General features: G+C 26.4%; 1 protein-coding gene and 2 non-coding genes across 3 annotated transcripts in view; all 3 read left to right on the forward strand.

Annotated features, from left to right (window-relative positions):
• LOC112592811 (limbic system-associated membrane protein-like) overlaps window positions 1-14,223 on the forward strand; it is a gene marked incomplete at its 3' end in the record, with an annotated part of 454,015 nt that overhangs the window by 194,018 nt on the left and 245,774 nt on the right. The window lies entirely within an intron of this gene.
• Window positions 2,227-2,299, forward strand: Trnan-guu. Its single transcript has one exon. It is a non-coding gene; the product is annotated as a tRNA-Asn (tRNA).
• On the forward strand, window positions 6,433-6,505 carry Trnak-uuu. The gene has a single exon. It is a non-coding gene; the product is annotated as a tRNA-Lys (tRNA).

A 14,223-nucleotide genomic window follows, 5' to 3' on the forward strand; every position in this document is an offset into this window, starting at 1 on the left:
ATATATAGTCACTGAAAACAGAAATCTTAGCCCTAATCTATTATGTAGTAACTAGTAAGGCTACTCATAACTCATAAGTAACATAATTACATGATGGAAATCTTAGTAACATTAATCTGACACTCATATTCTTGAATAAATATTTTTTTTCATAACTTCGTTGTTTAAAAAACAATATTTTGTTATGCATTTATCCAAAAATGATATGTACTTATATATATTTATTATAAATCTTTTCGAAACATTTTGAGCATTTTTTAAGACCAATTCCTATAAACCAAAAATACAAGTCTTTATAATTTGTTTGTCCTTAACGAAACTAACGTTTTGAATCTAAAAAAGTATTTAAATACTATTTTGAACTTTTCTTATTGTAATTGTACAAATAAATGAAAAAAAAAACTAATACTAATTTAAAATTATAATTTCACATTTAAATATCAATAGAATTTAAAACTGATGTACTACCTATATTATTTTATACTGAAATATTTTAAACGGTTATGAATGATATATAAAATAAATAGATAATATTCTTAAGAATTTTTTAAAGTATTTATATGATATTTTCGAATACGTACAAGAATTAATATTCCAATACTTAATAAAAAATATAATATTTTAAATACTATTAAATATTAATATTTTATCTAATATTTACATTACTGTAATAGTTCGTGTATTGGTGGGTGTAATTCTATAATACAACTTTTAGTAGGAACAATACAAAAATAATATTAACATTGGGTATTCGGCAGTGGTGATGGCATACAATAAAACTCGTTCGGTAGTCGGTACCACTGGAGTGATCAAGTAACGGTCGTGCATTCCAAAGAGGGAGTAGTTGATGCCGCCGCCGCCGCATCGACTACTGCCGTCGACCCGACTGATGAAGTGAATAGTGATGCGAAGGTCACGTTTCGATCGTCGAGAGGTCTGACATGAACCGCCGCCGCGCAATCTCGCCAACCGGTTGTACAACGCGGCGGTCGGAAAAAATAATAACAATTTATCGATAACGAAAACGAAACCTTTCTTGTCACATGTACACATAAATAGTATTTATTTTATTTTTGGTATAAAATTTAGATTTTTAGTATACATCTAATTATGTATGTTATAGATGAACACGTTGTAACATAAACCATCTATCTATATGACTATGCGTGCAAGTAAACTTCAGTGCACTTATATAGTTATATATTGTATCTATATTGTACTCTTTAACTATTGAATTATTATTTTATTACTAATCAGTAATCAGTGACCACCACTGAAGTAGGTACTGGATAATGAATACTTGCCAGTAGCATTGATTATGAATTGACTTTACTGTCTACGTAACTGCCTCTGTTATCACATATTATATTTGTATATTCAAAAACATATGTAAAATAACATTTTCAGTAAAGCTAATAATATATATATACTTTTTTTTTTAGTTTTGAGAGAATTTATTACTTGGAAATCGTGAACAAAAATTAATAACATTTAATTTGTGCTGTTAAATACTAATAATATTAATGATATTGCAATAATCATACTATGCATTTTAAATAATAGAATTTAACCGATGATAATACTAAAGTATTTATTATGATTTTGTTTATTAAGGCCCATTTTTTCAATCATATTTATTCATCGAATAACATGAGTTATTCGACAGATAAGAAAAAAAAATAGATAATTGCCGGTTTTTCAATGTCAGAATAAGTCTTATTAAATTTATAAGCAAGTTGATATTGTTATTTGTTAATAAGCAAGTCATTCATTAAAATAAAAGAAAATGTTAAGATTATTTTTAATAAATATTATTAGATTTTTAGCTATTCAATTTTTGTGTTAGGTCAGTCATAACTTGTTTTGTATTATGTGTTATAAATTATAAAAGTTAAAAATTATGGTCTGGTATTCTTGTTAGTTCTTAGTCTTAATTAAATATTCGAATTAAAAACGAAATTTCATATTAACAATATCTCTATTAATATAATACCTACTTATATTAATTAGGTGATACATTAATCTACTGTTTGTAAAAATATTAATATACTGTAGTGTTAAATGTATACCATAGCAGGGGCGGATCCAGAAATTTTCCAAGTGGGTAGAGGTGTATAGAAAATAAAAAAACAATAAACATATTTCCTTTGTAACATTAAAAATTTACTTGTTGATTATTATTATGAATTTACTTAAATCTATCTGTAGTCCTCAATCTTTCAACTAGCCTCCGTGGCGCAATGGCTAGCGCGTTCGGCTGTTAACCGAAAGGTTGGTGGTTCGAGCCCACCCGGGGGCGTGCTAAACATTTTGTATTTTTTTTCTCACTTATAATATCACATTATCTATTACAATTATCAAAATCAATATCAATATTGTAATGCATATTTTATTTTGCACACTAACTGTATTACAGCAATATTAATTATTTATATTTATAAATTGGGTATTATTATTGATGCTTAGCATCAATTATACTAATTAAATCGATTCACAGATCAATGAAAAAAACGTCTACAATTATTTCACAAAGCAACCGGTTTTAGTCCAAAATTGAGAAATTAATCAGTGTTACAGTTGCGAACCTAGGAGAGTGGACACCGTGTCTGGATCCCTTCCCCTTGGCTTATATCATACTATTTATTTTTATTTTTTAAAGTTATCCTGAAATTTTCATCAAATTTTATTGATTAAATTGATTATTAGATTTGGTATTTTATTAATAACACGTCAAATTCGATGTATAGATAAAATCAATATTAAGACTAATGTCAATAACTATAATTTAACTGGCATAATAATAATAATTAATTGACATACATTGTGAATATAAATTTAAAAATATAACTTTATTTATTAAGCAATAAAATGTATGTATTATATTTAAGGAAAAGAATAGAAGAACAGTAAATTAATTTTTTTTTTAGATCTCCCGAGTCTAATATAAATCCTGGTTGCACCACTGAAGTGTTATGATATTATTAAATAACATTTTAATATATAGTTTGAATATTTAGTTCATACATTTACATTAAAAATATCATATATAAAAATATTTGTTAATATATATTAAATTATCTTTTAACTAGTATTGTTGATTTGGTATATAATATATTCTTGATATCATATAATAATTTTGATAAAAGTTAAAATTAAAAAATTTTTTTTTTTAATTTTTTTTTAAAATGTTGAAACCATTTTTTTAAATTCTAAATTTTCTGTACTTTATACTTACTATGTTGTTCCATTTTATAACAGTTATGATCAGTATCGATCATTCCATTGACTTTTTGCATACCAAAGTTGTATTTATCAAACGCTATTCTCCTCAAAGTAATTGTTAGGAACACTGCAGGACGTTATTAATTTATATCAATACATTCTTATATAAAATATGTTATGCTGTTGTAGTGGCCTGTGAATACGTGTCATTTTAAATATATTCTTAATCTGTTCTTGGCATAAATATATAACATGCCAATGAAACTTTTTGGCTGTGATCCAACTACTGTCTAAATTGACCTACTACGGGTTTAAGTCGTGGTCTAATATGTGATCCATACTATTATTACTTATTAGGTACATATTAAATAATTAAATTTTTAACGTTTGTATAGGTAAGGTTATTAATATTGGTCTTATTGGTCCTATTTGCACTCAATAAATATTACATCATTTTTGATAAATCGAAATCTGTTAAATACAATATAGGAAAAAATTTACACATATTGAATGTTGGTTAGTACAATATATTATAGATAGGTATTACTCGTTAACTAATGTATACCGTTCAACACTTCTATGCTCGTTCCCGTATGACTAGCAAAGTGGTTTCTCGTATAATAAATAATAAATATAAACGATATGGCAAGGGTTCAGATGGACAAGGCTCTTAATATTTAATATTATTATTACTATGTCATATTATAACAATATATATGAGTTAAGGTTTTATCTGTAGATTGTTTTAGTGAGTAGTCTCTTTGGTGAACATAACCAATGTTTTAACACATAATGATATTATATATTATAATATGCGTATTACATACAATATACATAAGAACTAAGTAATCGGCCTGTGTGATATACTTAATAGGAAGTAATGATAGACGACCAAGACGTTTACAACCTGCAACCTGCGCTACAATCACAGTCGTAGCTGAAACGTTTCGTTGTCATATTTAACATTAAAAACTCACGAAAGGACGGAATTCTCATCCTACCTCCGAATTTTTAATATAAAACTATATTAATAGTATAGGCAATATTTTTGATTAAAGTGTTTCATGTAAATGCAAAGTAAAGAAGTACCAGATGTTTGAAAATAATTAAAATAATTATCTTTTATGTACTTAAAAGAGTTGGTACGTTATATCGGCAATTGTGTCTTACACAAGCGTAACACATAGCAAATCTACGTAGTTGTTTTTGTATTACTACAGCTTATACTCTATACCTAGTTAATATTAACAATAGAGTCAATTTACTTATTATTAAATTCGCTAGACGAGAATATTAACATTACTGAACTCGCGTATATTTTTTTTCTTATTTTAAATTGAAAATTAATTGTATACATTTTAAAATATAAATTATTTTGATAGTTGTAACTTAGAACTCATTTTAATATAAAAACCATTTCTACGATTGGACCCAGTAATATTATACCCTTGACAAATTGAATAATATATAATTCTGTTTAAACACTTAGCAATAATTATTGTAACAATCATTTACGCCTATTTACTCTGTAAAGCGTTTATGAGACAAAGTTCACTCACTTCTTACAGAATCACATAAAATTAAAAACGCACAATAGTAGGATAGACACCTACAGATAAAAGTTATAAATTAAATGGCCGTTGTACGTTAGATTATTTTAATGATTTTTTTATATAATTCCGTGTTAATGCTTTAACAAACAATGACGTAGATACATAATAGTATAATACCATAGATTCAAGTTATCAAATTTGCTTAAAAATAAATATTTTAAAATTTTATTAAATGAAGGTTTTGTTTGAATTTTTGTTAAAATTTCCTATTCTTATTAATATTTCTTATTTAAAATAATAAATATTAATCGAAAAAGTGCTGTGTTTGATAAAGTAGTAATCAATAATGGTGATAAATGTGACTTGTATAGTTGTATCCCAACGTGGTGCATAAGTAATATAAAATTATTATAGATCGTATACGGAGTCCCGTCTTCAACTAAGGTTGGGGTGTACTGCAGGTAGTAGATATCTTTGTTGTTGACTTATGGTCGCGCGTAATGTGAAGTGGCCGCGTTGATGTTGTCGAGCGGCCGCCTGCCAATGAATTAATGGCTATGTTGTAATTACTCTATACTTATAACGAGCTGTGATCGTTCATTTCTAAAGTAAAAGTTATGTAATTATAATAAAATATGAATATTTCATTTTTTTAAAACTCTTTATTTTTAAGTTTTAACGGTCTTATATCAAGAAAACAGTATATTGTCTCTGTCTTACAAACGTACGAAATACCAAATTTGTTTTTCGAAGATTCATTTTTGTGGAGTAAAGTTTAAGTACACAAATTATCAAACTTATAGCAAGAGTATATTCTGTGTTTTTTTTCACATTAGTTTTTACAATTTTTAATTTTTAAACTTACTATGAGTATGAACTATATTAAAACGTAAAAATGCTCAAAATTTGTTTGAAAGTTGAAATATCGTAAAAAAACCTATACGGAAACCCAGTTAATGTGTTTATTTTTAATTTCGATAGTTCATAACTTTTATAAATATTTAAGATTTATAGAACTGGAATTTCTGTAAACAAATTTACTACGTTGTACGTTTGTAAGATATAGAAAATATACGTTTATGGCATTCTTGCGAATGAAAATTTTGAAGTTACTCATCTATAAAATCAAAATCTAGGTACATGTATAATTTTTTTTTTTATCACAAACTAAAAATCAAATTATTTTTAATATCAGTTAATACTAATGTAATAGGTTAGTATAATATGTTAGTTATTCTTTAACCTATAATTTCCAATTTCCCATATCATATATTATAGAGTTATCTTTCCAGTTCCCCAATTACATACAATAGTTAACAATACAACTACAGAACGCTTGTTATTACCAATAAAAACTAGAATCAATAAAATATTATAAATACTGTATCAAGTTAATTTATCACATTGAATTAAAATAAACATATTGTTATTATTAAATTCAATAATTATGGTTACACATAAAATTATTACTTACACCTTAAAAAAATTACTCACTGTTCTAAATTTGCTTGAGAAAATTGTTTTGAAAAATTATTATTATGATGGAATTAGTTATAGGTACTTACTTTAGCACCTCTAATAATTTATCTATATTTACCATTCGTTATTTTAAAATTATTTAGTTCAAACAAATAATATAATAGTAACCTTAACACGAGCCCGGATAGCTCAGTCGGTAGAGCATTAGGCTTTTAACCTAAGGGTCCAGGGTTCGAGTCCCTGTCCGGGCGACAAAGATTTTTTATTTTTTTTTTCAATTTCCTTAATGATGCTCTCAGACAATAATTACTAAATATATTCTTTAATTTATAACACCAGTTTTTTTTGTTTAAATCTGGTTTTAAAATGTAATAATTGGTATTATTAAAATAATTGACCATTTCTTTTCTACGACCCGAGTATAAAATATTTTGTTTAATTCTATTTCTTTACCTACACGTTTTTTTAATTACTTAAGTAATTTACGTACTTATATTCGTTTACAATGCATCAACAGTGGTCTCGTAGGAATTAACTTCCTAAGAATATTATATTATTATTGCGTGTTTAAAGTTATTATTACTAGCTTTTTACAAATCTAATTATAATTTAGCTACTAATACAAATTAGATAAACTGTAGTTTTTCGATGAAAAATAAATAGCAAACTATTAATTTTTTAAGTTATATTTATTTAATTCATTTAAATTAATATAAACATATACCTGCATGCCATGATGATACTTTGAAATTCAAATCTGCCATCTTAAAAATTCAATGATATTTGTATACGATTAAAATCATTTTTTTTAATTTATAAATATTTCAAAAAATAAATACGATTTTATTAAAGTTTTTTTCAATACAATTTGCGTCATAAAATTTTTTAATTCATTATTAACTCTTAACCTTTATAATATTTGAATGATATTATATTTATTATTCAATATTACTAAATAAAATAATTTCATTAAATAGTTTAACATTTGTTTTTGGTATTAGAGTCCAGATAATATAATTATTAAATATATTTAACTAAAAAAATTAATTCAGTAAATTTTTTATAAAAATGAAATCAGAATAAAATAAATGTATAATCAAAACTACAAACAATTGAAATTTAAATGATAATAATAATATTTTATAATTTAGATATATAATAAATATAAAATAATTCAATTCAGGCTCTATTATTTGTAAAATTTCGGACTGCACACTTAATTTTACTGCTTTAAATGAAAATTTGATTCTAGCTACTGTCTTGGAAAAATAAATGTATTACATAAATATATAATATATATGTATATAATAATTTAATACAACAACAAAATACTTTTGACTGATAACAATGTTTGAAAATTAATAGAAATAAATTATAATTTAATATAATTTAAATTAAAAAAATTCAGGAAATACTCATATTTTCTAGTAGGCAGTAGCTGGCATATTATTTAATTTTTGTTTTATAGACCGTATAGCACACACGTTCAAATCGTAGTGCATACTTGTACATTCGTGGTGCACATTGTGTGTCGTAGTACACATAAAAATAGGGCCTGGAATTCATTATATTAATTTGTTATTTATAAATTGAGTTATCCTAATTTTATTCTCTGCGAAAAATAGTGGTAAATTATTTATTTATTTTAAATATGGAGCGTGCTCAATTACATTGTGTACCTTCATACACAACAAATAATATTTCATTAGTGTATCTACGGAAATGGCTCTTCAAAATGTATAGAATTGTTTTCAAATCATATACCATACATTTTTTTTCGCTTCAATAAGTAAAATTTTTATAATATCATTTTCCTGATCTTATAATCAATTATTTTTTAGTTTAAATTCTCATATTTTAAATTTTCACAAGAAATAAAACTAAAACATTATTTTGCTGCTCATACACAAAAATCCTTGCTGTGACAAACATCTGGGTTAATTTATTATAAATTATATTAATGAAAAAACATGAACTGCTAGATAAAAATAGTTGTATTAAAATATTATAAAATCTTATTGAGGTGTGACGTATTAATTAATTTTTAGATTATGAAAATATTAGTATTTTTGCTAGTGACTCGTTATCATCTGACAGAAGTTTTGTTTGCTTATCACATATAGTAGACGGAGGTTTTGTTTGCTTATCATATCCAGTCAATGGAGGTTTTGTTTACTTATCACATCTAGTAGATGGAGCTTTCGGTGATGACCCACAACTACCAGAAGATGGTTTTGGTGGTAAACTACAACTGCTAGATGGAGGTTTAGGTGGTAATCTACAGCCACCCGATGCAGGTTTTGGTGGTGATTCACATCCACCTGATGAAGGTTTCAGTGGTGATCCATATCCGCCAGACGGGGGTTTTGGTTTTGTGCAACAACCAGGCGGGGGTTTCGGTGGTGCACAACAACTAGATAGGGGTTTTGGTGGTGCACAACTTCCGGATTGGGGTTTGGGTGGTGCACAACAACCAGCTGAGGGTTTCGGTGGTGACTCGCAACCATGAAACGAGGATTTTGGTGGTGACCCGCAGCTACCGGATGGCAGTTTCGTTGGTGACCCGCATCCGCTGGTTGGAGGTTTCGGCGTTGATTCGCAGCCACCTGATGGGGGTTTCGTTGGTGATCCACTGCCACCAGACGGAGGTTTTGTTGGTGACCCGCTACCACCAGACGGAGGTTTCGACGGCGATCCGCAGCCACCTGACGGGGGTTTCGTTGGTGACTCGCATCCGCTGGTTGGAGGTTTCGGCGTTGATCCGCAGCCACCTGACGAGGGTTTTGGTTTTGGCGGTGATCCGCTGCCACCAGATGGAGGTTTCGGCGTTGATCCGCAGCCACTTGATGGGGGTTTCGGTGGTGATCCGCAGCCACCGGACGAGGGTTTCGTTGGTGACTCGCATCCGCTGGTTGGAGGTTTCGTTGGTGATCCGCTACCACCAGACGGAGGTTTCGGCGTTGATCCGCTGCCACCGAATGGAGGTTTTGGCGGTGATCCGCAGCCACTTAACGAAGGTTTTGGTTGTGACCCGCATCCACCGGTTAGAGATTTCAGTGGCAATCCGCAGCCACCTGATGGGGGTTTCGTTGGTGATCCACTGCCACCAGATGGAGGTTTCGGCGGCGATCCGCAGCCACCTGATGAGGGTTTTGTTGGTGATCTGCTGCCACCAGACGGAGGTTTTGGCGTTGATCCGCTGCCACCGGATGGAGATTTTTCCAACGACATGCAATCATTAACAGGAGGATTTGGAAGTGGAAATCCGATGTTTTTTAAGTGGCTTGTTGAACCACAGCACGTTGATGAATTTCCGACATTATTACTTCTCATCCGGATGGCTACAGCGGTCACGGTTGGCGACCGTTGTGATGCGAGACGCGATGCAGTGACAATTAACCCTATCAGAGTTCTTACAGGTTGCATGACGAGTGTGATGTTTATACGAATTTGATTCAGAAGGTGAATAAATTAATAGTTTTTCTGTGTGTAGTGGAAAAATAAAATTTAGCTGATATACTCGTAGTTAAGTATTCGTTGTTGGTTAAAAATATGTATTTAATTTTGGAACAATGACTGTTGTATCGCTTTAAATATTATTCATGATGAATCGATGTTTGCATGGTTATACTATACACTAAACTTATGATTTTGTATTCAGCCAACTATATCTTATAAAATTATAACGCAACTAGAATGAATAATAATGTATCATAAACCATAAAAGGTTTGGAATTCCATAGAGATTCGCTTAAATATGTTGAGTATGCCTTCATTGATGGTGGGTGCAAAATTGATTTTAGTCTTTCAAAAATAATGAACAATATTATATATAATATCAAAATATTCTTAGCATATTTAAATGTGTAGCTAATTATAAATATCTATTAAAACATATCATCATACTATTTGTTTTTTTTTTTTTATCCACGTCAAACACAGCAATGTATCAATTGTGCTCAATGATAAAAGTAACCTAATCTTATTCTAAAATAGAATTTTACAATTAATTTTTAAATTATTAAAATAAATAAAATAATATTATTATAATTTTGTAAAAATTACATAAATCTAGAGACGTAACTATCCATGATAAAGAAAAAAAAATTAAGATTCTTTACAGTTTTTGCCGTTTTTTGGTGTTTCCAAAAAATCCTTATTTTTAGGAATTCCTGTAATTATGAATATCTTGTTCAGGGATTGTTCCTAGAAATTCTCAGGAGTAGTAATCCTATATTGAACTCAAATTTGAATGTTGAATTGTCATCGTCTTAGCTTTTGTGTATGATTGGTTTGATGTGACGGTAACATTTTTATTTAAAACAGGCTTTCCGTTTAATAAACCAATTAATAAATTTCGATTTACATAAGGTGAATATGTTTAATTTTCAAAAAACTATAAACCGAAGCACAAAATTATTAAGTTTATAAGTTTTACCATTTTTTGAAACAAGAATATTATAAGAAGTCGTGATAATTATTCGGTATTTAACATTTGAAATCTGAGGTGTTGTTAATGAACAACTCCCTCCACAAATTATTCATGTGCTTATTATGATAAAATTTTTTTGTAAACTATTACTTATTGTTTTAAATAACAGATTGTAAATATAATTTAATAAAAATAAAATAAAATAAAATAAATAATTTTGAATACACACTTACTGAATAAGAGGGTTTTTTTTTAATGTATGTAATATTTAGTACCTATTTTTATTTCAAAAATCTATGCATTCAATGTACCAAAATAAAAGTATACGGGTTTTTAAGTATGTAAGTACGAAACTACATACATAATATGAATTAAAACTTACTATAATTCACGTATATATTAGGTACAATATTGATAAAAAATTGTATTTTGAATACACAATAAAAAATAATTTTTATCTTTATTTGTACAAAATTTAGTATACAAAATGTTGTTATATAATTCAAATTAAATTATTAGAAATTATTATAATATAAGTAATTTTATAATTATTAGCAGCTGAAAAATATTTAATTTTACAATTTATATTTTTCTTGTCCATAAACGTGTTTATAATTCTAAACTTAAACAATTAAGCCAAAAAAAGATAAAAATTAAGTACTTTACTCCATGCATTTATGCAAAATAATAGTATTAACTTGATTAATTACTTTAATTTGTTCCTACTTTGCAATGGGCTTACCTACTCCAAAAATTATAACAAACATTATGAGTAAAAAAATAACAATGTTGATGTTTCAAAAGGATATTTTGCTAGTATTGTTTATACAATAAAATTTAATGCACTAAAATAAATAGGTTGAAACAACTTTTTGAACTGTTTTTTATTATTATTATTATTATTGTAATTACTGTTAATAAAATAATCGTACCAAAGGCATGTCCTAAATTGTATAACCAATTGAAAACAATATATTTAGTAATTATTTTATTTCATAAATTCATTACTATTAGTATATACTTATGTATATTTAAATATCAACAAAAAAACTAAAATTTCAAAAACAGTACGATGCTGGTTAGATTTTATTTATAAAACTACGAAAAATACATAATAGTAGGTATACTGTTATTGCGTGTGTAATGTGTATTTTATATTAAATAGACTAATTGCATAAAATATTGCACTAAATAGTGCTATATATCATAATATATGTTGATAAATTATATTTTTAAACAATAATTTATCATATTTAATTTATTTAAATACTATGTAAAAGTTGAAATAAAGATGGTAATTAACACGCACATAAACAAAAATTGAATTTCATTACATTTTTTTTTTAAGTATATTGTATATGTATGTACCTATATTAGTGGTTATCTATCGTATTTAATTTTAATATTACATGTTTAATGTAAATGTAAATTTTAAGTTAAAAAAATAAATAAATGAGAAAATGTGCTAGACAGGAAATTTTGACTTGTAGTTATTTAGTCTATTTTTTATAATTCATATGACTGGCAGTATTAAATATAAATCTTACGTAAACGTTTTAAGTTTAATAGTATGAAACATTATTTATCTATTGAGTTGTTTACAGATTAGTAAATAAACGAATTCCAAGTGCATCTCTCCAAAGCATTTAATGTAGGTGACATTATCATAGAAATCATAATAAATACTTGAGATAATTACCAATCTATATATTGCTGGTAATCTTTTAGTAGATATGCTATCCATAATTCATAAATGACTCTAGTATCATAAAGGTATCTGAATATCTGATGCTATTATTAAAATAAAATCAAAAATTTGTGTTTAGTTAATGAAATTTTATCAACGAAATTGTGTGTAATATAAATAAAAATTATCGCGATTACGAAATATTTTGTTTCAGACTAGCTAACCAAAAAAAAAATCATCAAAATATGCATATTGCATAATGTAGATATAAGTATATAATATTTACCAAATAACCTAGGTATTAAATTTAATGAGTGATACATAATGTATTAAAAAAATGCATTAGATAATATTTAATGATAATAACAAAAAAACAATTTAACAGTTTTACTGGACAAATGTTCTAATGAAATGAACAAATAGATGCAAAACTATATCATTTCGGAGTAAAAACTAATATTAAAAATTTAAATTAATGTTTAAAAAGAAGCACATGGTAAAATTAAATAGAGTATATTATTATAAAAAGTTAAAAGTTTAAAAAAAATTTTAATTTTTACTAAATATTTAAAACATTTTTCTGAAAAAAAAAAAAAAAAATGAATAACAATTTATTGTAGTTACTGGTTAGTATTTATAAACACTAAAACGTATGTACAATGTACATTGTATAATTAAAACTTATGATAATTATTTCATAATTTACATTATAGCTGGTGTTAACTACTGTTGTTTTAATTATCAATAAAAATTTAGAATAAAGTTTTACAAATTAGATCAGTAACGTTTAGTTTAAAAAAATATTTTTCAAGGCACTTTTACTATTTATATTATTATATTTTAACTACTTATTAAGTACTAAATTAAAGTTTTTTTTATTTTAATTTAAAGTGATTTATTAGCTTTTAGTACGAATTGTAACAAATTATTTTTAATTTTAATATATAATAACATTTTACTCAAAATCTATATATCTAGTTTAAATGATTTAACACCATGTAGAATCTATACTATAGATAAATATTCTTAATTGTTTACAAATATATTTTATAATATTCTAAATATATGAAGAAGTATTGCTGTAGACATTAGATATATATTATTAATATAAATGAATTTAATCTAATATAACATTAGTAATTAAACTTATTTCAACAATTAATTAGATACTAATTAAATGGAACTAAATTAAAAATTAAAAACTTATTGAAGTTTGAGATACAAAAATTTATAATTAATACAAAAACGTAAAAGTTTTTTTTGGATATAAAATATTAATTAGTGGCATAGGTATCTAAATAAAATTAATAGTTGTGTATGGTGTACAAAATATATAATTAAATTGATAAATAAAATGAAAAATTTTAATAATTATTCAAGTTAGGTATTTATTAATTCCTACTACCAATTAATGAAATCGAATTTCACTAATCATAACTATAATATGCAGTAGGTAGTAAGTATTTATAACTATATAATGTAGTTTCATAATCTCCAACTGAACAGAGTTTTTAAACAAAGTTATTTTTATTTTTTAACGTTTGGAGGATTCTATTACTGTTAATTTTAATAGCACTGAATAACTATAATTAATTAATGGAAAATAAAGATGTAATTACAAAATGGAGCTAGTTATGAAAAAATGAGTGCCAATCAACGTCCGTTATGATACAATTTGACACAGAATAAAAATTATACGAGGTTTGATTTTAGACTGGAAAGTCTACCTGTAGTGCATGCACGTTGTCGCTTAAATTAGTTTATGTCTGTGTCGGTTACAAAAGCCATAATCCATAGAAGTTTATCAGTTTAAAAATGAAAAGTATCATAATATGCTGTTTTGAAGGTAT

The sequence above is a fragment of the Melanaphis sacchari genome, unplaced genomic scaffold, assembly GCF_002803265.2.
Source record: "Melanaphis sacchari strain LSU unplaced genomic scaffold, SCAv2.0 Contig195_pilon_pilon, whole genome shotgun sequence".
Lineage (NCBI taxonomy): Eukaryota > Metazoa > Arthropoda > Insecta > Hemiptera > Aphididae > Melanaphis > Melanaphis sacchari.